Source organism: Dendropsophus ebraccatus, chromosome 13, assembly GCF_027789765.1.
Source record: "Dendropsophus ebraccatus isolate aDenEbr1 chromosome 13, aDenEbr1.pat, whole genome shotgun sequence".
Classification (NCBI taxonomy): domain Eukaryota; kingdom Metazoa; phylum Chordata; class Amphibia; order Anura; family Hylidae; genus Dendropsophus; species Dendropsophus ebraccatus.
In genome coordinates this window covers 18,156,561-18,180,821 of record NC_091466.1, presented here as the reverse complement: position 1 = coordinate 18,180,821, position 24,261 = coordinate 18,156,561, and the positions used below count along the sequence as shown (strand labels likewise).

The window sequence follows — 24,261 nt, the reverse complement described above, 5'->3', positions numbered from 1 at the left end:
CTGGCGGGATATACACACTTTCCAGGGAATCTGTCAGCCCCATGTCATGCTCAGAGCTGAAGTCAGCTAATAGGGAGATATAACAAGCGATACCTATCTTTTAGCTGATGAAAGTCTGCAAAGTTATAAAATCATGTTTTCCTTCCAAGCTCAAATGGCACAAGGACTGTGCTAAGCTGCAGCGTGCATGCCTCCTCCCTCTTCCACCCCTCTTTACCTAGCATGATGTAAGCTCAGTGCAGGAAGTATCACTGTACATCAGTCATATGACCAGTTATGCATGCTTTGTATATACCCCTTACCTTTTTGATGTGCATGCCATTACCAGCACTATGGACATACTGGTATTACTTTTCCTGATATCTATATAAATATGCACATATGATATCTGTATTGCAGAATAGAACAGATTTCCCCGTCATTTATCATTGCTCGGTTGCTGATAATCCAGCCCAGAGGTTGATACTCTTTTATATGGGAAGCATCAGATCCCATCGCGCCAGCACCACATGACTTCAAAGCCTGACCCTTTGTACCGACATTTTTATTTCTTAGAATTAGGCTTGAGTTTACCTCCGACGTGCTGGACATACCAAGGACCTGAAGCCTCATTACAGGATTATATGATGGCGGTAATATGCACACGCGGCACATTTCCTGCTCAGATGGTTTGCTAAAAGAAAGGTCATTTGCAACAAAAAAAAAAAAAAAAAAGATTAAACAAAGTCCCCAAAGTGTCATGTAGATCTATAAAAGTGAGGTGACCTATGTGAGCGCTCGGCGGCTAACCTGTGTCTAATCTTCCAGATTTAGCTAATGCAACATGAAAACAAGATGTAAACCACCAGAAGTAAAGCCGGTCCGATCCTCCCCTGCCCACTGTATCAGGGTTATCCCCCATAGTTTACACTGCAGCTCTTCTTCTGCGGCCTGGCCGCTTGGTGAACTCGCAGCCCCAGAAGGAGGACAATGAATGGATCTTTTCCTTCATAACAAGACGGAATTATAATAAAAGCTACAAGCAACTGAACAACCAGGGAGGAAGAAAAGAGGATTATAAAGAGAATATGTCCAGAGGCAAACTGACCTCAATAAGGGAAAGCAAGGATATCCCATCACAGAGTACAAGTCACCTGCTATGGAAGGTAGGGTGGGGGATAAAGTATCCAGGGGAGTACAAAGGAGGGGGGGGAAATTTCACAGTTTTAAAAGGGTACTCCGGGCTAGGGGTATTTCCCATGTATGGCCAGGGAGGGGGTGATATAGAAGCCGCCAGTCACTTACCTCCCCGGTTCCAGCACGGGGCCCAGATCGCGCCACCCCGCTTGACGTGGCGTCTCAAGGCCACTCAGCCATTCAGCGGTCATAGCAGGGTCTTGCCTTGCCCGCTGAATGGCTGAGATGCCTTAAGACGTCTCAAGCCGCAGCACAGACCAGGAAGCAGCAGCCGGGCGGGTGAATGGGGAGGCGCGATCCGGGACCCTTCAATGGAATCGGGGAGGTAAGTGACTGGCGGCCTCTATATCACCCCCTCCCCGGCCATACACGGAAAATACCCTTAGCCTAGAGTACCCTTTAACTGCCCCCTTGAACTGTATGGGCATGGTCAGGACACACACACATTGTTGAATAGAATAGAACCTACCCTTCACCCATTAGCCACCCCCTTCCCTCCATCCATCTCCTCCTCGGTTGAACTTGATCGACAGGTGTCTTTTTTTCAACCATACTAACTATATAACTGTGTAACAAAACACAACAATCACTGAACTCAGGGAGAACAGTGAAAAATTCCAATGGAGTACTCATTTACGAGTCTCCATTGATTGTCCCATACAAAATTTAAATATGCAAAAAAGGGGTCCGTGGAGCCTCAGTTACGAGTCTCAAAACACGGGAATAGCCAGATATCCCTCTCTCCGGAGAAGGAAGCCCAATGCCAAGGGGTGCCTCCTAGTGGGGAGAGCACCAAACCACCCTGATACGTAGTCCCTCAGGTCCTCACTCTGTTGCGAGCTTTGGGACCTAAATAGGGAAACACCAGGGTGGCCCCTGTGAGTTAGACCCTGTGGCCCCTGCTCCACACTGACGAGGGGCAAATACCCCGAAACTGCAGTCTGTGGATGGATGCCAAGCCTTGGTAACCCTTGTCTTATGTCGTTATACTCGCCACAGAGTTAGACTTTGAATCACAGGGGCCACCCTGGTGTTTCCCTATTTAGGTCCTAAAGCTCGCAACAGAGTGAGGACCTGAGGGACTACGTATCAGGGTGGTTTGGTGCTCTCCCCACTAGGAGGCACCCCTTGGCAATGGGCTTCCTTCTCTGGAGAGAGGGATATCTGGCTATTCCCGTGTTTTGAGACTCGTAACTGAGGCTCCACGGACCCCTTTTTTGCATATATAACTGTGTAGCTATGAATATTATGGCAGAGCCGCTCCTTACTCCACCATGCAGATAGATGCAATGCACAGCCAGCATCCAGGAGGCACAACCTGTGTATAGAGCAGGGATGTCAAACTCGTGGCTCTCCAGCTGTTGCAAAATTGCAATTCCCATCAAGCTAAAGCTTCGGCTGTGCAGGCATGATGGGAATTGTAGTTTTTGCAAGAGCTGGAGAGCCCTGAATTTGACACCTAGGGTATAGAGGTACTAAGTGGGTATTATGACTGTATTGATGATACTGAGGAGCACTATTATTTGGATAGGGCATTATTACCACTTAAAGGGGTACTCCGGGCGGGAGGGCTTTTTTCACTATGACCGTGGAGGTGATTGGGCTTGAAACATCACGTCTTAGACCAAGAAGTCTTTGAGGACCAGAGGCAAGAGCAGCATGATGCAGGACCCAGCGCTGGAATCAGGGAGCAAAGTGGACGTTGTTGCTTTCATCCACCCCCTCTATGCCCATAGAGGAAAAAAAGCCCCCTCCTTTAACAGGCAAATATTCATACATGGACAACGGCTCATGAGAACCTGGAAGCAGTGTCGACCAGCAAGGACAGGAGCCATGAGAACCGCAGCGGCAGGGGAGCGGGGCATGTGAGTATCATTGCTTTTTTTATTTTTCGCACCAACCTTGGATTTATATAGATATTAGTCGAGTAGTAAGTAAACCGTTGTTAGCGACACCTTTATAGGCCGACGTGAGTGACAGCGAAGGCAGCACAATGATAAATCTGTATGAATAAGAAGGCGGCGGTTATCACTGGCAGCGTACAGCTCTGAGGAACTATTACAGAGCTGTTCTCAGGTGTGCGGCTGCCGTGCAGGATAATTTGCTGTAATTACGTGTTGTCCTATTCCTCGACTCTCATCGTGTTGTCAGCTCATTTATTCTGTTTTCCTTTTATATCATTTTAAACTGTACAGAGGAAAAAAAAAAAAAAACTATGCTGTTGTCTCCGCATTATAAGGTAATATGTATAATAATAAGGAAACAAATAAATAATTAATATTGACTATACTCACAGAGCTTACGGTAGGCCGATGCAGCCTTTACTTCTCTCAGGGCTGTGAAGGAGATGTTAAAGGGATTTTCCAGGAATAGAAAAAGCACGTCTACTTTCCTGAAAAAACAGCACCATCCCTGTCCTCAGGTTGTGTGTGGTATTACAACTCAACTCAAATCACTTCAATAGGACTGAGCTGCAACACCAGACCCAAACTGAGGACTGAGAGAGTGCTGTTTCTGGAAGAAAGTGGCTATGTTGGATACCCCTTTAACTTGGCAATTTCCATTAAAGTCAGCTGAACCCAGCACTCATCTAATGTGTATGTGGGTCTCCTGACTCTCAGCCATAAGCTGAAATCCGACATGACATAGGTATAAAGCTATGTTTCGCCATCACCGACAGGTCACCTGAACCATAAGTGATCAGGGCGCTCTCTAGTGGCTTCTGCCTCTTCTGTAGGTACTGATTGGGTATAGGAGAGATCAGTCATACAGAGAGAGATCTATCAATAACGACTGGTGGGGCATGGGAAAACCAACGGGGACCACCTCAATGACTCGTGGTTCAGGCATTATGAAAGTGATAACAGGTTCCTTTAAAAAAAAAAAAAAAAGAATCCCATTTTATTATGAAACCTGTTAAAGCATGTACACATGTACACACAGCCAATCTAGCTGATGTGTTTCTTAGTCATACTGTAGCTATAGTGCATTATTGTTATAGGGAGATGTAGGTCAGTCTGCCCCAAGCAGGTGCACTCCCCCCTCCTAGATGAGTGAATCATAGTACATAACATATATAACATAACTGCATACATCACCGCACAAGAAGAAGTAAACATTGGCCTATTTTTTATTTTTTATATACAGGGTGGAGGGGGGGGGGGTTACGAACGATACGCCAGAGGCGTACGCCAAGGAGAAGGGGCAGATTCGCCCCTTCTCCCTGGCACACGCCTCCCGTGTGCCCCACTCACCCGATGGGCGGGCTGGCGGAGCTTGCGGGGGGCGTGATTAGGCGGGAAGGAGGCATGGCCTCCTCCCACGCCTCATTTATCATGATTTACGCCTGCTCACAGGTGCATATCATGACGCAAATCTACACCTGCTAAAAGCAGGTGTAGATTTTGTACGCCGGGCGCAGATGCGGCCGGATTCACTAAGAGGCGTACACCTCTTAGTGAATCCTGCCGCAAAAAAGGGGTCCGAGCTTAATATAAGTACAAGTAGGCCAGTCTTCATAAATCTCCCCCTATGTGTAATAGGGTTATCCGATGAGGGAGAGTTATCAAACATGGTGTAAAGTGAAACTGGCCCAGTTGCCCCTAGCAACCAATCAGATTCCACCTTTCATTCCTCACAGACACTTTGGAAAATGAAAGGAGGAATCTGATTGGTTGCTAGGGGCAACTGAGCCAGCTTCACTTACACCATGTTTGATGAGTCCCCCCCCTTCATAACCCTATTACATATACTGTCCACCCACTTTTGGACCACTGTGTGTGCATGCTTGCGTGTGTGCATATTATATATATATATTTTATTTATATATATATATATATATATATATATATATATATATATATATATATACACACACACACACACACAATTTTTTTTTTTTTTTTATTATTTGAGAAAATATATATATATATATATATTTTTTTTCTCAAATAATAAAAAAATAAAAAAAAATGTGTGTGTGTGTGTATATATATATATATATATATATATATATATATATATACACACACACAATTTTTTTTATTTTTTATTGTTTGAGAATATTATATATATATACATACACACACACACACACACATATATATATATATTATTATTATTATTTTTAGTATTATATATAAAGTGTCATTTCCCGGACATTACTAAATGACAGGTTTCTTTTATAGGACACAGAGATAATGGTATCCTTCTTACAATTACTATTACCTGTGATTATAGGACAATATAATACAATATCCTGCATCCCTAGCTGGGTATCTTATATAAGACGATGTAATTGGCCACATTATATACATTATATAGGGTGTACGTTCTATTCGGCTGTTGCCAGCAGTGAGTACACGTGCTATGGTCTCAGTAATCTGCTTCATTGAGAACACACACACAGCTATAGCTTGAAGAGGGACTGAAACACATCACTTAATCTTTTTTTATGTTTTTTGCTAATAAAATGTGATTTATAAAGGGGTTGTTCACCAAAACACTTTTTCTTTTAAGTCAACTGGTGCCGGAGAGTGCCAAAGACTTCTTTTAGAAAATCTTAAGTCGTCCAGTACTTATCAGCTGCTTTATGTCCTGCAGGAAGTGGTGTATTCTTTCTAGTCTGACACAGTGCTCTCTGCTGCCACCTCTGTCCATGCCAGGAACTGTCCAGAGTAGTAGCAAATCCCCATAGAAAACTTCTTCTGCTTTGCACTGAGGTGGCAGTAGAGAGCATTGTGTCAGACTGAAAATAAGACATACAGCAGCTAAAAAAGGATGGGAAGACTTGCGATTTTTAAATAGAAGTAAATTACAAATCTATATAACTTTCTGAAACCAGTTGATTTGAAAGAAAAAGATTTTCACTGGAGTACCCCAATAAAATCACCTGTGCTATTGATTTCTGCAAAATAAATAAATAAATGACATTTAGAGAAATAAAAGCTATTTTTTATGTAAATAGGGACACAAGGACAAAATTCAGATTGTAATGAATTTACTGAGATATAAAATACAGAGCTGTGGTTCAGTCGCCATTTTGGGGGTGACATTCACACTAAGCTTTGAAGGGTTGGTAGACCCCAGTAATATGTAAGAGGCCAAAAGCTTCTGCGGGGAGGGAGGACATATTGTGACTGACAGGTTTTGCTACAAGGTCACTGTGACTGCAAATGAATCACATTCCCTCAATTAATTCAGAATGAGCGGCTTTCTGGGGGTAAGCCCCTGGGATTAGCGTGTGTCCGCACATGTAATGGAAAGGATGCGAGGGCCCAGCGTGAGCGGCACCAACAAAGCCTCCCGTAATGAGTAAACATGAGAAGTGGAACAAACTCTAAACTTGGCTCCGATTTCAAGAGTGCGGAGCAGAGAGCGACGCAGAATCCCAATGATCTCCATTACCCGGCAGACATGACTTATTGATGGACTAAGAGCCGTCACAAGCCTTGTTATTTGACGCACATAGACTTGGGCATGCTCCGCTCCGCTTTATTACTGAACATGCATTGTGGGCTGGTGGGAATAATTTACTGGTTCACTAGACAAATATTTAGCGCAGACAAGCCTGTATCGGACACAAGTCACTTTGTTTCACGCTGCAAACATGATCTTATGGAAGGGTGGTCTGCACCAATTAAAATGCACTACATACATACGCTTAAAGGGATGAATCCTTCATGAAAAATCTAGCCTAGATTGGGGCTGGGCTTCTCACAGTTAGCCCTTTTGTCTAAGATAGAATAAATAACATAAAAAAAATAACAAATACTTACCTTCCTTGCTCCCCTGCCACCCCCATTCTCAAGGACACTTGCAGCATCAGAATTGACAAGTGCAGTTGCCCATTTAGCCAATGAGTAGCTGAGGTGGTACACCCATGCGGCTACGGACTGGTTGGGCGGGCAACCAGCCCCGGAAATATAATGCAGTGGGACTGGGAGCTCCATGAAAAATGGCGTCTGGAAAGGAAGAAGGTGGTGAGTATATGTTATTTCTCCATATAGCCCCTACCTGGGTATAAAAATAATAAGCCCGGTATTACCCCTTTAATCTTCAGAAGAGTAGTTTTTTAGGGCAGGAACAGATGTATCAAGTGGAAGGGGTATAAAGGGGAGTATATAATCTAGTATGGCTCCTCAAAAATAGGGATAAAAAGTATATATAGCCATAAGAGACATATGTCAAACGCTGCCGTCTACTTCCAGTCTATAACACATCATTGTGCGCCCCCATCCGAAAGGGAAAGTGCTTAATGTGTATAGCATTGTAAAGACTGCAAATTACAAGCGCCTAGAAAATATCCATACACCGCCTTTTAGTGAATATTTTTCAACCGACAAAATGTTCACATCCCAGCCGGGCCATTAAGAAGCCTAAATGGGTCATCAGAGCGGTAATATATGGCATAAAGGCATCAAAAATTCAAAGTCACGCTTGCCTGGGGCAGCAAAATTGTTTATACAATAGCATATAAATGATTGTAATTTCCAGCTTTCATCTTCTCTATATTTGCTGCGGGATTATTCCTCTCAGAGTAAATATTGGCGGTGTGCAGGATATTTGGCGTACTTAACTCTGACCTTGCTACTTGTATAAACATACAGGAAGACAAGAGCACCACCGCTGTTTTGCATAAATGCATAGACTTATAGGACAGAAGGAACTGCGCAGTCCTTCCTGGGACAAACAATGCACCAGTTATGGAGGGACTCTTTAAAGTGGGCCTGTCAGCAAGAAAACACATGGGAAAATAAGCAAATGGCTACATAGAGATGGTCATCAGGATTCCGTGCACACCCTGTTTATCTCCATAGTCTATTCCAGTGCGGAGATATAACACTTTTTTGTTATTATGCAAACGAGGCTCAAGTGCCCTGGGGGTGTTGGCCAATATGACAAGAGCCCAGGTAAGGCCAGAAAATCTCTGTTTTATCTAGTGGCAGTCAGTCAAAAAGGGTATTCAAATGCAAGTGGGAATGAAAAGGACATGAGCTGGACTTACTTGGACTCTTGCTGTGCTAAGGAACGCCCCCTGGACACTTGAGCCTCATTTGCATAATAAAGAACAGGCTAATATCTCAGCACTGGAGAGGATTATGGAGATAAACAAGGTATGCCTGGATTTGTGATAAGAAGCCCTATCTAGCCATGGGCTTATTTCTGCCGATAGTTCCACTTTAAGTAACATGTTAAAACATTAAATGTGACCATTAAATATTTAGTCACCTGACCAATTCAATTGTACAGTCTCTGGTGGGCATCCCAGTCTTTGTTGCCGACAAAGGAATACCGCAGCCAATCAGTGCCCTCGGTGGTTAAATATTATGCCATACTCGCAGTGATGTCAGTAGTATAACATGACCACTGAGACGGACGCTAATAAACAGAGACTGGGACAGGGTTTCAGTGCTGTAGCACCAAAGGATCAGACAGGTGAGTAAATATGACGGATAATCCCTTTATTCTCCATTTAGTGTCAAGATCAAACCTGATTGTGACCCTCCACAAGGAGGGCGCCATCACATGTACCCATGAACTGCCCAAGCCGATACCGCAAAGCAAATGGCCTGGGACCTGACAAAAGTGCTTCGGGTTATCTCCTGTAAATGACTGGTAAGCCGTATTTCTATGCTCATGTACAATATAGCGACAGACAAGAAATGACAAGATGCATATGAATACATGAAGAAAGTGATGGTAGTAACTGGTGTGTGTAATACAAAGGAAAGACACCTCGTCCTTTCATCCTGCACCTGGTTCACTTACTAACCGACTCGCATGTAAATCAATAGCCCACATGCTGTAATGAAGAAGGGAGAAGGAGTTAGTGTGTCTAATACTATCTGTACACAAAGCAATAGGAGAGTCCGCTCTCCCCTCCAGGTTCATGGTAGACAAACTGGTTTACACATAAAGGATTAGAGACACTTTCTATGTAGCCTCGGGAGGACAATTTCATGTGCACTAGAGGATGTAATGCGTCTGCGCTAGATATACGCTGGGGGCGTCGGATAACTAACTAAAGAGGACGCCTTTTAAGTGGAATCCTGAAAGCCTGGTAATCCGGCACAGAAAGTTACCAGAATCAGAGGCAGAAGGGTAAACAGAGGTCCAATCCAGAAATCCCTCTGATCAAAACCAGACCCCACGTAACAGGAGACATTTCCGGCTTCTTTCCCGAAGGCTCTCCTGGCTAGTCCTGTGTTTGGAGACTCTTCGATGAGGCTCCACGGACTCTTCTTTTGCTAACACCTCTAATAGGCACTCACATGCAGAGAGTTTAGGTGTGGACGGACCCGAATGTACTTAAAGTTCTCTCTAATCATTACCTATCAAATCCAAAATGGCGGCTTCCCAATTAAACTCCACCCACATTTTATAGTTTTTATTACGTTTTACAACTTTTGTAAACTTTCAAAATAATGTTTTTGCTCTGTCCAGGCCCCTATAACTTTAAATTTTGTTTGTGTCTACAGGGTTGTATGGGGCTATTTTTTTGCACCATCATTTAGTTCCTATCTGTGCCATTTCTGTAATGTTACAAAAACAAACAAGCTGTATATCAATAATTTGGGTGATTGTGAATGTCATTGCCAAATGTGTCATTTTAATTTTTTTAAATTTATTTTTTGTTTACCTTTCCTTTAATTATTTTGCATTTTAATTATAGTGGATTTTTTAAATATTTTTTAACACCTTTTTTTGAACTGCTGTGCCAATAAGCAACTGAGGCGAAACACTATAGTAACCCCAAACAGAATGGGCGCTGTGGAACAGGAGAGGTCCTGGGAGAATGGCGTCAGGAACAAAGATGGTAAGTATAGTTGTTATACAGCAGGTACAGTATATTTTTTAGAGCACACCTGTCAAACTACAATTCCCATCATGCCTGGGTAGCCAAAGCTAAAACTTTGGCTGCCCAGGCATGATGGGAATTGTAGTTTTGCAACAGCCAGAGGGCCTGAGTTTGACACCCCTGTTTTAGAGTATTACCACCACAACTACTACTACCCCCTTAAATGGGCATGAATCCCCTAGATGTTTTTTTTTCACTCATTATAGTCAGATACCAAAAGTTGTTCTATTATTATATTCTGTTTCTATTTTGTGTCAATTTTTTTTTATTTCACTTTTTGTACATTGTTATGGGGGGCGGCCATCTTGTCGTAGCTGTTTTAAACAGCATTTGGTGACATGCTTTACAGCAAGCCTCATGGACATAGACGACATTAGACAGATTCTGTTCCCTTGAGATGAATGTAAAGCATTACTGAGAGTAATCTGTGGTCTGTGAAGAGTTCTTTTCACGGGGAGCTACTATTGTCTCCTATCTACTGGTGTCACAAGTTGCCGTACAGATCACTTTACAGCAGCCGGCTATTATTATCACCACATACACAACAGGAAGTCTTGGTTTACTTTAAGCCCCAGTGGTGAGAATGAAAACTGCAAGATCTCAGGATTTTATAATATAGATAGTAATGTGGAAAATGAAAAAGGAAAAAAAAATGTTGCCAAAAATTCTTAAAAGATATGTTTGATAAAAAAAAACATTATTTAAACAATAAATCGTTTTCCGATGACACATTCCCTTTAAGTCTCACCCAAGTCTAAATCTTATTTTATTTTATAACAAGTTAGAATTGAGAGGAGAATGAGCCATCAGATGGGATGAGGACAGAACGGCACCAGGCAGCTTTCAGGGTATTGTTAGAAATGCAAGCTGCAGAAGCCAAACACTACAACAATGGTAAATCTGTTGGATTTCAAACAGCATATGCAACGCAGTAAGAGAAAGACGTTCAAAGGCAATGGCAAGCTTTAAACTAGGTGGGACACGCATGCTTCTATACCATGCTGCTTGCTGCGGTATCCGGTATGGTGAAATACAACATGACCCACTTATTAGGGCACAACAGAGAGGCCCCCCATGTACATTAGACATGTACTGTTGGTATTGTGTATGGGAATATGGAACGTTTTTCATCCCATTGGTAAAAGCCTGGCCGCCTTGTAGGCTCCATTGCACATTGTATAGGTTGATACAATACACTTCTCTTAGGTATAGGAAACAAACGTGGTCACCTGATGTGAAATATGATGTGTGCCATGCTAGTAATCCCTTGAAGTGTATTGCCAATGAGGTCTAGTTGGAGATCTGTGATGTCTTTGGCTGCCGGCCCGTGGTTAAGAAGCCACCACAAAGCACATATACCTACACCCTCCAACCGTAGGGAAGCCTGGGCGTTGTTTGCAGAGCCTTACTGATAAGGTCAGCGGCAGGAGAAGACGATGTAAGCCGCTGTACAGAAAGCCCGGCCTCAGGCAGTGTTTCTGATCTTTATTTATTAAATTTACAAGCCACAGGAATGCTAATGTATCCCCATGCCCGGCCTCCTCCAGCAATCTCTCAGTAGGAAGCCACCTGACGAAGGCAGGTTCAACGGGAACTGGTGGAAGGAGGACACGAGTGGCAAAGGATTAGTCTAACTAAACGCAGGCCCTTACGGTCACATAGAAAACCATTTTATAGATTGTAAAGATTGCTTATAATCTCTCTCCTCCATACATTTCGCCTTTCATTCTCATCAACCGTTCCCTATTCAAAGGGCGATGAATGAAGCCTACAGAAACCTATTCCGGGGAGACGCCATCGTACGGCCGCTACTTTCTAAGCATCAATATATCTAGGCAGGGCGGGAGCACGGAGGGCTTTCTTCTTCTGGATGGATACTCTAAGTAAGAGACTTTTAACCACATGCCTGTAGCGGGAGGAGGCCTGCTTTTGTAATGGACATCTTCTGCGCTGCTTTATTGGAGATGACAAGCCAGTGAGAATCGATTTGATTAGAGAAGATTATTCTGACCTCCAGTCAGGGGCCGGCTTCTTGCTCTTCACAGGAAAGCAAATTCATAAATTCCTAATCTGATCATGACAAGATGTTGGCTCATTATGTTACATCCTAGAGCGCCGCCTGCCTCCTCCATGTCTCCCAGCTCAGGCTGGTTATAAAGCTACGGCCCGTGTATACAGCACACCAATGAAGCAGCCCTGCTGTGTAACACGGGCTGAGCGCCTCATTCCCGACAGTCGGCCCATGTAGAAGGGCCAGCGATCAGCTGATGAACAAGCACACGCTCATTAGTCAGCGACTGGATCTTTTAGAGTATCGCTATTGGCCGCATGTTCTCCCTGTGTAAACACTGGATTGGCAGCACATACATTGTAATGGACGCACAAAGGATCCTGCGCTCGACTGGACAGCTGATCAGCGAGAACAATGTTTATAAAAAGCCTTAACAGTAAAGGTCCTATTACACGGGCTGATAAGGGTCCGATAATAACTGTAAACGAGCGCCCATCTGCTAGATCGGTGCTCGTTTACTGGGCCTATTACACGGCCCAATAATCGTTTAACAAGGGCTGTATGGACATTGTTACCGATGTCCTTGAAGCCCTTGCTTAAACTGCATACATTTACCTATCCATGCTGCAGGGCTCCTCTTGCGCTCTGCTTCTCACTGGGTCCCGCACGCTGCAGCCCTAAAGCGGCCTGTCTCAGCTGATAGGCCGCTTAGCCAATCACCGGCCGCAGAGGTCCCAGACAGTGATTGGTTGAGCGGCCTGTCAGCTCAGATAGGCCGCTCTGGAACTGCAGCGCGCGGGACCCGGGGAGAAGCAGAGAGCAAGAGGAGCCCTGCAGCATGGATAGGTAATGTATACAGCTTGAAAATAGTCAGCCGCCGGCCGCACACTGCTATTACACGTAGCAATGCATGGTCGGCACTCAACAATTATAGGTCCAAACCTATATCAACGATCAGCCGATGATCGCGGTCATCCGCTGATTGTTGTGTTTAATACATGGAGCTATAATCGGCCGGACAGGGCAGATTCGGCTGGTTATCATTCAGTGTATTAGGGCCCTAAGGAAAAAGGAGGGTAAAGGGTACCTATCATTCAAACAAACTTCTGACATGTCATATGTTTGTATCGGTCGAGGCTCGCTCTGCCTCTTCATCTCTGTTTCACTGCTAAAGTAGCAGTCGAAATTATAATGGAGCCCTATGGAACGTCTAGTAATCGCTGTGTCGGAAGTTCCATAGGGCTCCATTATAATTTCGTCCACCTCTACTTCAGCAGCGAGACAGAGATGAAGAGGAAGAGCAGGTGCTGCTGCGCGAGTCTGCCCCTTCATTCTAACGATCGGCGGGGGTCTCAGCACCCGCACCCCGGGAGTATAGGGAGTGACCTACCAATCAAGATGGTTTTGATAGGAGCAAAGCTGCCAGGGACCGCCCCAATGACGCATGGTTCAGGCAGCTTAAAAGTGATGACTTTCCTATGGTGGCTATAGTGAAGTCACTTTTATGTGATGGAGGGAGCCCCCTATCTTCTCCTCCTCCTGACCACCCTTGGGAGCAGTGATAGTGCAACAGGAAACTGACACACTTTCCGCCTTATAAAATAAGGGCTTATTCCCATCCCATGTAACTGAGTGCATGATGTATCAATATCATGTCGGGAGTGGGGAAACGGACTCTCCGCTGCACTCGGGACGTGGGAATAAGCCCTAAGTTGGGCAGCTGAAGATTTCTCAGGAAGAGGATAGGGAGACTGAGTACAGGGCCAAACTTCATGGCATATCCTTCTGCATCTAAGAAAGGGGCTATATGCCCAAGGACACATTGAACATGGCTGTTTGAATACAGACACTGTGACAACTGAGCTTCTTGGCCCAGATTTAGGATTTTTCATGCCCAAGGGATTGTGTCAGACACCCAAGTTTTTAATTATATTGCTGCATCCCCCTTATGGACAGTAACATCATTGGAACAGGCAACGTATAGCACTATATGACTACACCATTTTGTATATGCAGCCTTCTGGTAGATATAGTATATGCTAGGAGTTCTCCCAGATGGGCTTAATGCAATGTGAACCCAGACAGGACAATTATCAGCTGAACTCGAATGGGAATTGGTCATCTATGAAGGCCCTTACTAGACTTTACATGGTGGCACTGGCACCAGCACTTGTCTACTACTGCTGTTACCTTATCACAGGGCCGGCAGTGTGTCCGCCAGTGTGGCCATTCATGTCCCACAGTACAAGAGCATTACATTTCCAGTAAATAAACATTCCAGCCGGAGATTAGCAGTCAACAATGACTGGAGATTACGGCAGCTACACCCCCCCCCCTTTCCTTCTGAAAAGATGTCTACAAATGATTCAAAAGGAAAATGTTTAACAAATTACATTTTATACACAAGGCCGTATGTTACAGTATTATCCTTCATAGACCATTCATTTCCAGTGGTGCTATAAAGTGACTGAGCTGGGGTAGGGGGTGACCTCTTGGCACAGCGAGGGAGCATGACGGTGATTACCCGGACAGACAAGTGGACCGCTCATATTCCAGATTCCACCAGAAGAGAGGAGCAAACCTTCCAAAACTCAGCAGTGCAGCTTCTCAGCAGCCAGTGTATTGGAGCTGGGACACCTGCCTTTGACAGGAGTCCCTGCTCCTGTAACCCATTAGCTAGAAAGTAGAGATGAGCGAACCTCGAGCATGCTCAAGTCCATCCGAACCCGATCGTTCGGCATTTGATTAGCAGTGGAGCATTCTCGAGGTTCGCTCATCTCTACTAGAAATTAATCCCAAATTCTAAGAAATCAATTTTTTTTTTTTAATTCAGACCAATTTTTTGTCATTTCTATTCAGCAGTCTAGACCCACTGCAACAGCCACCTGCTACCAACAGCAGCTCATCTCAATGAACACCAATATCTATTACTTTGAACATGTAATCACTTTATGTCCTCTCTAGTAAGTGGTGGCATGAAACGCATTACATCCTCACTACTCTTGTTACACAGGACTCTCTTATAAGGGGTTGTCCAGCGAAACGTTTTCTTTCAAATCAACTGGTGTCAGAAAGTTATATAGACTTGTAATTTACTACTATTAAAAAAACTCAAGGCTTCCCGTACTTATTAGCTGCTGTATGTCCTGCAGGAAATGTTTTTTTTTTTTTCAGTTTGACACAGTGCTCTCTGCTGACATCTCTGGCCGAGACAGGAACTGTCCAGAGCAGGAGAGGTTTTTCTATGGGGATTCATAGAAAACTGAGACAAAGTTCCTGTCTCGGCCAGAGATGTCAGCAGAGAGCCCTGTGTCAGACTGAAAATAAAACAACATTTCCTGCAGGACATACAGTAGTTATTAAGTATGGGAAGACTAGATTTTTTTTTTTATAGAAGTAAATTACAAATCTATATAACTTTCTGACACCAGTTGATTAGAAAGAAAATGTTTTTAACTGGACAACCCCTTAAATATGCCCCATGAAGCACTCTACTACTCCACCACCATGCTGTGCAACCACCCGCCATTTACAACAGTGAACAAAAATAAAATTTACAATGAAATAGATCATGGCCCAATTTTTACCAGTTTTCTAGCATTGGTAAATCAGCTGCAGCATAGCCACTTATGGGTAACATTACAAGTATCAGACAGTAAGAACCAGTGTTAAGAAACATGGTGGATCTCTCTGGGTGTATTAGTTACACTGGTTGGGGCCCAAATGGTTCCTATACCCATCGAAAGCTACTGACGGTTGGAAAGCTTTTATATAGTTTGCATTTAACAACAAAGGCTTCAAAACACATCTGAGAACACCAAAGGTGGAATAACAAGACCATGAAAATACGTCTAACCCCTGCACAGAGTTACGCCATGTTCTCTCCTCTCACCACGTTCCAATCCTGCGGGTTGCATAGGGGAAGCTCTTTGAATACTAACGTTTCTTTTACATATGAGTTTGGAGATAATCCCTCAGGCCGCGGGACCCATGCAACCCTCCCCTTCTTCACCCTTCAGTGCCCACACCATACAGTACAATGCTGGAGGGCTGAGAGCATGTTTGGCACAGACACTGAAGCAGCAGGGGGCTGCAGAGGGATGCAAGGTCCTGAAGCCTTGAGCAGCAACATGGTTGATTTTATGGTCAGAGGGAGGGCAGCCACATGACAGCTGGAAACTGCACACAATACACAGAAAAATCACATTACATACAAAGATGCAAGCTGACAGAAGAAACCGCATCAAGTGGCTGGTGGAAATGTATGGAGACTTGTGCCAGGACAAGAGTTTACCCTTCAGGGATGTGGAACCAGCAGTGGGTGATCTCCAGACGTTCACTCCGACTCCCAACTCACAGTCAGATCTAACTATGAAGATGATGGTATCTTATACCCGCTACTGACTAAGCTAATGTGATCTCCAAGGAAACTCTGCGGATGACGTCACCAAAGCCTCTGCGGCTGCAGCAAGAGGGTTATATCGACGGCTTCAGATGTAAAGAGGCCATAACGGGCAGGGATCAGCACCTAGTATATATACACAGCTACTTACATGAGATATGGCCATACAGGTGTATGCAAACATGGCCTCGCTCACCTATGGTAATAGCAGATATGGTGGATGATAACAAGAGCATACAAAAGGAGAGGTGCCGTGTCCGGTCAAAGAAATGTTACTTATAAGGGAACAGCGTGACTTAAAATGGGCCTGACATTGGCTCGGAAACAAGGAGGGAGAAGCATGTGGCTAGGAACTTCCCTCCCTGTCTCGCTGATGCAGACAAGTCAAGTCTATAGAGCTCATCTCATCCAAGTTAAAGAGTGAATCGCTTAAAGGGGTACTCCAGAAGAGAAAAAAAACTGTTTTCAAATCAACTGGAGGCAGAAAGTTATATAGATTTGTAAGTTACTTCTATTATAAAGCGAATGTACCATCAGGTACATTTGCCTTAAAGTGTCACCGTCCTTTAAATTTTTTATTTTTTTCAGAAATCATTAGTACAGGAGATTTTAAGAAACGTTGTAATTGGGGTTATTGGCCGAAAAATGTATTTTTATCATGAGAAAGCAGTTTGAAGCTCTCCCCCTGTCTTCAAGGTTCTCTTATGGAGAGGGGAGGGGTGGAGGGAGATGAGGACACCAAAACAGGACAACAAAGTGTTAATTTACAGCTACATCACCGGCTATCTCCTCTGACAGTCAGCACTGACCTCTCTGGCCTCTGATACCGGCTTTCATGCAGCTTCCACTGTGTAATCCTTTGTTCTCTGCTCTCTGCTGCCAACTAATCTTCTTCCTCCCCCATACCCTCTCCATAGAACAGACAGGGGCATGCAACAAGACATAATTCCCTGATAATAAGCAGTAAATGAGAGAGAGGAGGGAGGGGGGGGACCTGGGGAAAGGCTTTTTGAATGCAGATAATGGCATATTTGGCTAATAAACCCAATTATAAAGTTTCTTAAAATTGCCTGTACTATTGATTTCTGCAAAATAAAAAAATAAGACAGTGACACTAAGTTTTGCCCATGGTTAGATCGGCGCTGATGCTGCTTTCCTTTTTCTGACCCACGGCCCAGTTCCCATGTACAGCGCTGTTCTATTCCCAGGTACTTGCTTGGACTGAAGCACTGGAGCCACTGAATCAATGGAGCAGCATTATAGAGGGGCGGGGGTTCACTCCTACTGGGGGTGGGCCAGCCCGCCTCCAGTGCCGATGCACGGAATAGAAAATCTCCTATCTTCCAGAAGTGGTGTATTCTTTCCAGTCTGACACAGTGCTCTCTGCTGCCACCTCTGTCCATGTCAGGAACTGTCCAGAGAAGCAGCAAATCCCCATAGAAAAGCTCTCTCTGCTCTGTGCAGTTCCTGACACAAACAGAGGTGGCAGTGTTGGCAATTTAGGAGATTGGGAAACCCCAACATTGGCAATTTGACTGATACACCACCTTAAAGTTTCTCCTCAAAGCTACTCTACCATGAGCGCTGTTGCTGGCGGCGCATGGCCTGAACACATCCGGGTATACATGGCACCTGTACGCTGCTTATATAGCCTGGAATGGGGAACACAGGGACCTTGAAATGTGCCGCAATGCTGCTGCTGAAGGAAGCCATTCCGATACCAGATGCCCACGCGGGAATTGTTATTTGTATCGTTTGCTAATGAAGTATAGCAGAAAATATTGCACTTGGCTCATCCCACGAATATAGCAATAATATCCATCTGCAACATCAAGCGTGCAAACTACCTGCTGTAGTCCTTGGATCATGAAGGTGAGCGTTTGCCGGTTAGTCTTCAGTAGAGCGTCGCTCCTTGGGCTAAAGAGAAAAGCTTAATAAACCAAAGAGTCATCAAAATCCATCACGTTTTAGTGCATCGCAATATTCCCATGCCTGTGTCTAGGTAATCCAATAGTCGCGCCCGCTAACTTCCCTGGCCTTAAAACCAAATAATTCCACCAACCTGACAGGTCCACCAACAAAGAGGAGTCATTCACCATGGTGGTTAATAAGTCAGATGAGCATCGATGGCCAGACCCAACAGACTAGAGAGACAATGTTCCCTATTCTAATTCTAATTGCAAAGTACCAATGTGAAGATGGCAATATACAAGATGTATACAGCCGAGGCAATGGCCTGTAATAACAGAGAGGAGCTATATTCCTGGCTCTGACACCGGCAAAGCCATTAGCTCTTAAAATCAATTGGCGGTGAAGTAATGACTGAACTTTCTTGAGGTTCGAGGCCTGGTTTAATAGAAGTTACAGCTCTATAGCGTAAAATACACACATAGGTTAGGAATAAGCACAGGACAAAGCGGGAGTTTACATAAACTTGCCAATTGCCGCTTCCAAGTTCCAGTATTAGAGGTAAGAGAATTTACATTGGCATCAGATTCCGCAGAATTTTTTGAGCCACGTTCGATTTATTCAAGTATGGTTCTCGTATTTTACCTATTGCACAGAACAATCTTGTGTTTCACTCTGAGGCCTACTGGTTTATCCTATGGACACTTATGGTCCTTTTACACGGAACGATTGATCGTTCGTTTTTGCACGATAACGGTCGAATTCGAACGATAATCGTACGTGTAAAGGCAGCGAACGATCAAACGACGAGCGATAAATCGTTCATTTTGATCTTTCAACATGTTCTCAAATCATCGTTGATCGTTCGCAAAAAATTCGCAGATCGTTCAGCGTAAACAGTCTTTCAACGATTTCACCTATGCGTGAGATAGGCTTAAACGATCGCAAAGCGATCGCATAGCGAATTTTCCGTACAATGTATCGTTCCGTCTAAACGCTGATCGTTATAAAAAAAAAACATTGTTCATTCAAAATCGTTAATTGTGCGAATTATCGCTCCATGTAAAAGTACCATTAGACTCAGTAAATTAGGGAAGCGGCCCTTTAAATTTCATGGTGCGTTTACACAGAGATTTATTTGACAAGATTTATCTGAGAAGAGGAGAAATCTCAGTCTTTTCTTTATGACCTGTTCCCTGTTTATAGGCTGTTCCTGGCTTTGGCTTTAAAAATCTGTCAGACAAATCTCTCTGTGTAAATGCAGTAATAAACAAAATGAATCATTCCACACCAAAAAATAAAAAATTAGCTATTGCTAACCAGGATTAATTCACCTATTATCTATCTGGCAGGCATTTGGCCATATGCCAATTTGTGTCACCAGATCTGCCATGAGGCGAGAAGAGCATCTTGCCTCGTGGGAAAAGACCCTGGGAAGTCCCTGAGGCTCAGCATATGTCATGGAGTGGCTACAGAACATACTGTCTACACACCACACTACACACCAAATTTATGTTACCAGATCTGCCATGAGGCAAGAAGAGCATCTTGCCTCGTGGGAAAAGATTACACAGTCCCTGAGGGTCAGCATATGTCATGGAGTGGCTACAGAACATACGGCCTACGCACCAGTATACAGAACATACTGTCTACACACCAAACCAAAGGGTGTCTTCACATCCCGGATCCGCAGCAGATCTGCAGCAGATTTGATGGTGCAGATTTGATGCTGTGTTCAGTTATTTAGATCAAACCTGCTGTGGATCTGTGAGAAGCTACCCTAATTCCGTATTCGTTCACTAATCGTTCAGTGTAATGGTGCGTTTACACAGAAAGATTTATCTGACAGATTTTGGAAGCCAAAGCCAGGAATGGATTTGAAAAGAGGATAGATCCCAGTCTTTCCTTTATGACCTGATACCTGTTTATAGTCTGTTCCTGGTTTTGGATTCAAAGATCTGTCAGATATATCTGTCTGTGTAAACGCACCATAATATGGTTAACTATAAACGATCTTGTTTGTAATTGTTTATCATTAAAAATCGCTTAAGGCCCTATTCCACCAACAGATCTGACGACAGATTATCTGCCAAAGATTTGAAGCCAAACCCAGGAACAGACTATACCCTGTCCAGCTGGTGCCGTATTACCATTGCCGGTCTCACTGCTCTGGGCTTCATGGTATTCGGACTGACGTGTGGGAAATGTCCAACGTTCTTGAGATCATGAGCATCTGTCCATAGATGTGTAGATGGTGGCATAACTCTTTTACGGTCCAAAATGGTGTATGTATGTTAACTATCTCCTACTTCGTACCAATTCCGACGTGTCTTTACTCACAATACATGACTCATATATTAAACACGTGTTATCATACTGATATCGTACAACGAGGCAAATAAGAGCTTTATTCCCTAAGGGTGGTGGCCCCTTTAAGTACGGCTCCCTTGTGCTAGGCAGGATTTGCATAGCTCCATCTTTACCTGGTGAATTGCAGGTCACTATCTGCAGCGCCCATATGCTGGCACGCTCCCGGTTTCCTCCAGGACTTGCACTATTTAGTCCGCCATGGCAGGGAGGCGACGCACTTAAAGTATGGCTGATACACTGTCCTCCGGCTCGTCTGATGTCCTGGATTAAATATTACAACTTGTTAGTGAGACATGTCTGATGATAGAAGAGTCGTCCTTAACCTAAAATCTAAGTAAAACCAATAAATAAGGACAACCCTGGCGTCATCTGTAATAAAGGATATGTGACGTCAGGCTTCCAGTTTTAGCACCAGACGCTACCTTATTCTGCCCACATAATACATGTCCTCCTTTACAGGGTGTGTATCATTTGTCACCTTTTTTATTGTTCCAAAGCTTCTAAAATAATAAATAATGCAACTCTGCACACAGTCCCGACAGCAAATATCCTGCCGTTATGTGTGTGCAGCTCCTCCGCAGAGTCCTCAGCCAATCACCTCCATGGATGCACAATGTAAACCAGAAGATTCTGCCGCCATAGTATCTTCCACTTGTCATCGACTCCTAGCCCCCTCTAATACCAAACACCTTGGTAAGGAGACATTTTTATTAACTATATCAGAGTCTATGACACTTTATTATACAGTGGGACACAGCAATAAAACATACATTATTACAAAGGGGGTGAATGGACACGATATGTCAGGGTATGTAGATACCATGGTAGATGGGGACTGACGCTCCACATGTTCCTCGGAGACGGAAGGCACAGGTGACAATAGAGCGCAGAACAAGTAGGAGAAATTGGTGGGAAAATGGAGAGGGCAGACTGGTGAAATGACAGCACAAGTACAGAACCGACATTGGACAACCCTCCTAGGCAGGCCGAGTATATAACTAATATCTGACAACCCTCCTAGGCAGGCCGAGTATATAACTAATATCTGACAACCCTCCCAGGTAGGCCGAGTATATAACTAATATCTGACAACCCTCCCAGGCAGGCAGAGTATATAACTAATATCTGACAACCCTCCCAGGCAGGCAGAGTATATAACTAATATCTGACAACCCTCCCAGGCAGGCCGAGTAGATAACTAATATCTGACAACCCTCCCAGGCAGGCCGAGTAGATAACGAATATCTGACAACCCTCCCAGGCAGGCCGAGTATATAACTAATATCTGACAACCCTCCCAGGCAGGCAGAGTATATAATATCTGACAACCCTCCCAGGCAGGCTGGGTATATAACTAATATCTGACAACCCTCCCAGGCAGGCAGAGTATATAATATCTGACAACCCTCCCAGGCAGGCTGGGTATATAACTAATATCTGACAACCCTCCCAGGCAGGCAGAGTATATAATATCTGACAACCCTCCCAGGCAGGCTGGGTATATAACTAATATCTGACAACCCTCCCAGGCAGGCTGGGTATATAATATCTGACAACCCTCCCAGGCAGGCTGGGTATATAACTAATATCTGACAACCCTCCCAGGCAGGCAGAGTATATAATATCTGACAACCCTCCCAGGCAGGCTGGGTATATAACTAATATCTGACAACCCTCCCAGGCAGGCAGAGTATATAATATCTGACAACCCTCCCAGGCAGGCTGAGTATATAACTAATATCTGACAAAACTCCCAGGCAGGCTGGGTATATAACTAACATCTGACAACCCTCCCAGGCAGGCTGGGTATATAACTAATATCTGACAACCCCCCCGGCAGATTTTCTACTATTCCTCACCCTTGTCAGCGTGGCACATGGGCTGGATCGTTAAGGCACCTTTGCAATGTTCAGACAGAAGAAAATGTTCCAGTGGCATTCCTAATGATGATGAGGGTGGGGAGGAGGGATGGAGGGGTGGTGCAAAGTTAGGGCACAGATACTCTAAGCCCTGGCCGTTTGACACAGGGCTGCAAGTTTAAAGGGAACCTGTCACCCCCCGTGCCGGGGTGACAGGCTCCCGACCCCCCGTTAGAGACCCCTATACTTACCTCATCGCGCCGGGTCCCGCTTCTGAAGATGGTCGGGTCCCGGAGATCTCAGCCGCCGCAGCCCGGTGCGCGCGCTGAGAGATGAGTCCAACGCTCATAGAGAATGATGGACTCTCCTGTCATTCTCTATGGGTGTTGGACTCCGGGCTGCGGCGGCTGAGATCTCCGGGACCCGACCATCTTCAGAAGCGGGACCCGGCGCGATGAGGTAAGTATAGGGGTCTCTAACGGGGGGTCGGGAGCCTGTCACCCCGGCACGGGGGGTGACAGGTTCCCTTTAAAAGTATTTTTTGAGGACAATAACTGCATCACCTGCCAAACGGACCCCAGGACAGATCTTGGAATAAAAGCAGCTATCTGAAGGTATAAGTGGTTTGGGGGGGGGGGGGTGAGATTGTGGGTACAGAGTCACTTTAATAAAAACATTCTAAAAAATGTAAAATTAAACTCTCTATTACAAAGTTATATAACTTAATGAAAGAAATATACATAAAAAAGTTTTGACAGAATAACCCTTTAGGGTGCATTCACATGTACAGGATCTGCAGCAGATTTGATGGCCCAGAATTGATTTGCTTTGAATCTGCGGCAGATCCTGTACGTGTGAACACACCCTTAGGATAGCTACCCACGTACCGCAGATTTTCTGCTGCAGGTCCGCAGCAGATTTGACAGTGCGGATTTAATGCTGTGTTTATTCATTTAGTCAAATGTGCTGCAGATCCGCAGCAGAAAATCCGCTGCGATACGGTACGTGTGAAGGTACCATTAAGGAGGTCAATCAGACCCCCTCCCCCTGAGGCTATTTTCATAGTTTTAAGTGAATTACGGCCACTTACGCCTTAAAACCATCTGTTTTTAGTATGTTTTTTGTGCCTTTTATAAAAAAAACAAACAAACAGCTGGTTCAATAATAGCATTTGCTAAAAAAAAAAAAAAAAAAAAAAAAAAAAGGCTTTTTTTAAGTATGAAAATACGGACTGAGTGCGCACATAGCCAAAAGGGACTGACAAGTCTGTGCACGATAGTAACAACCCACTGTGGACCATCTGATGCTTCATCTGGCCCGCAGGACACTTGCCGACGGGTTTCCCTGGAGATCAGATGGCTGCAGGTCCCATCCATAGGACTTCATGTATTACGGAGGAGCACAGAGCATCAGGGAGTGACAGGGCTGTGTGTATGAAGCGGAGCATAGCTGTGGGGATATGCATGGACACCTCCGATGGATAGAACACAATGGCACTGTCAGCTCACAGCACTTCTCATGTAGTATGTGCAGAGCTGGAACACAATGGGGGCCATGTATTACACCAAGAGCAAGGGGAAAGTGGAGGCGTTAGCACAACAACCCCATCAGCGTATACTACTAAGGCGTTTATCACTGCTGACTATTAAACTTTATCTACTAGAACCTGGAAAAG

General features: G+C 44.5%; 1 protein-coding gene across 3 annotated transcripts in view; it reads right to left on the bottom strand.

Annotated features, from left to right (window-relative positions):
• FUT8 (fucosyltransferase 8) overlaps nt 1–24,261 on the bottom strand; it is a 128,264-nt gene that overhangs the window by 88,454 nt on the left and 15,549 nt on the right. The window contains exon 1 of one of the 3 annotated variants that reach the window (XM_069950391.1): nt 20,841–20,967. The exons of the other annotated variants lie outside the window; for them this stretch is intronic. The gene's annotated coding sequence lies outside the window, so the exon portion shown is untranslated. Of the gene's footprint in view, nt 1–20,840; nt 20,968–24,261 lie in introns of those variants that run through there. 3 annotated transcript variants of the gene reach the window in all.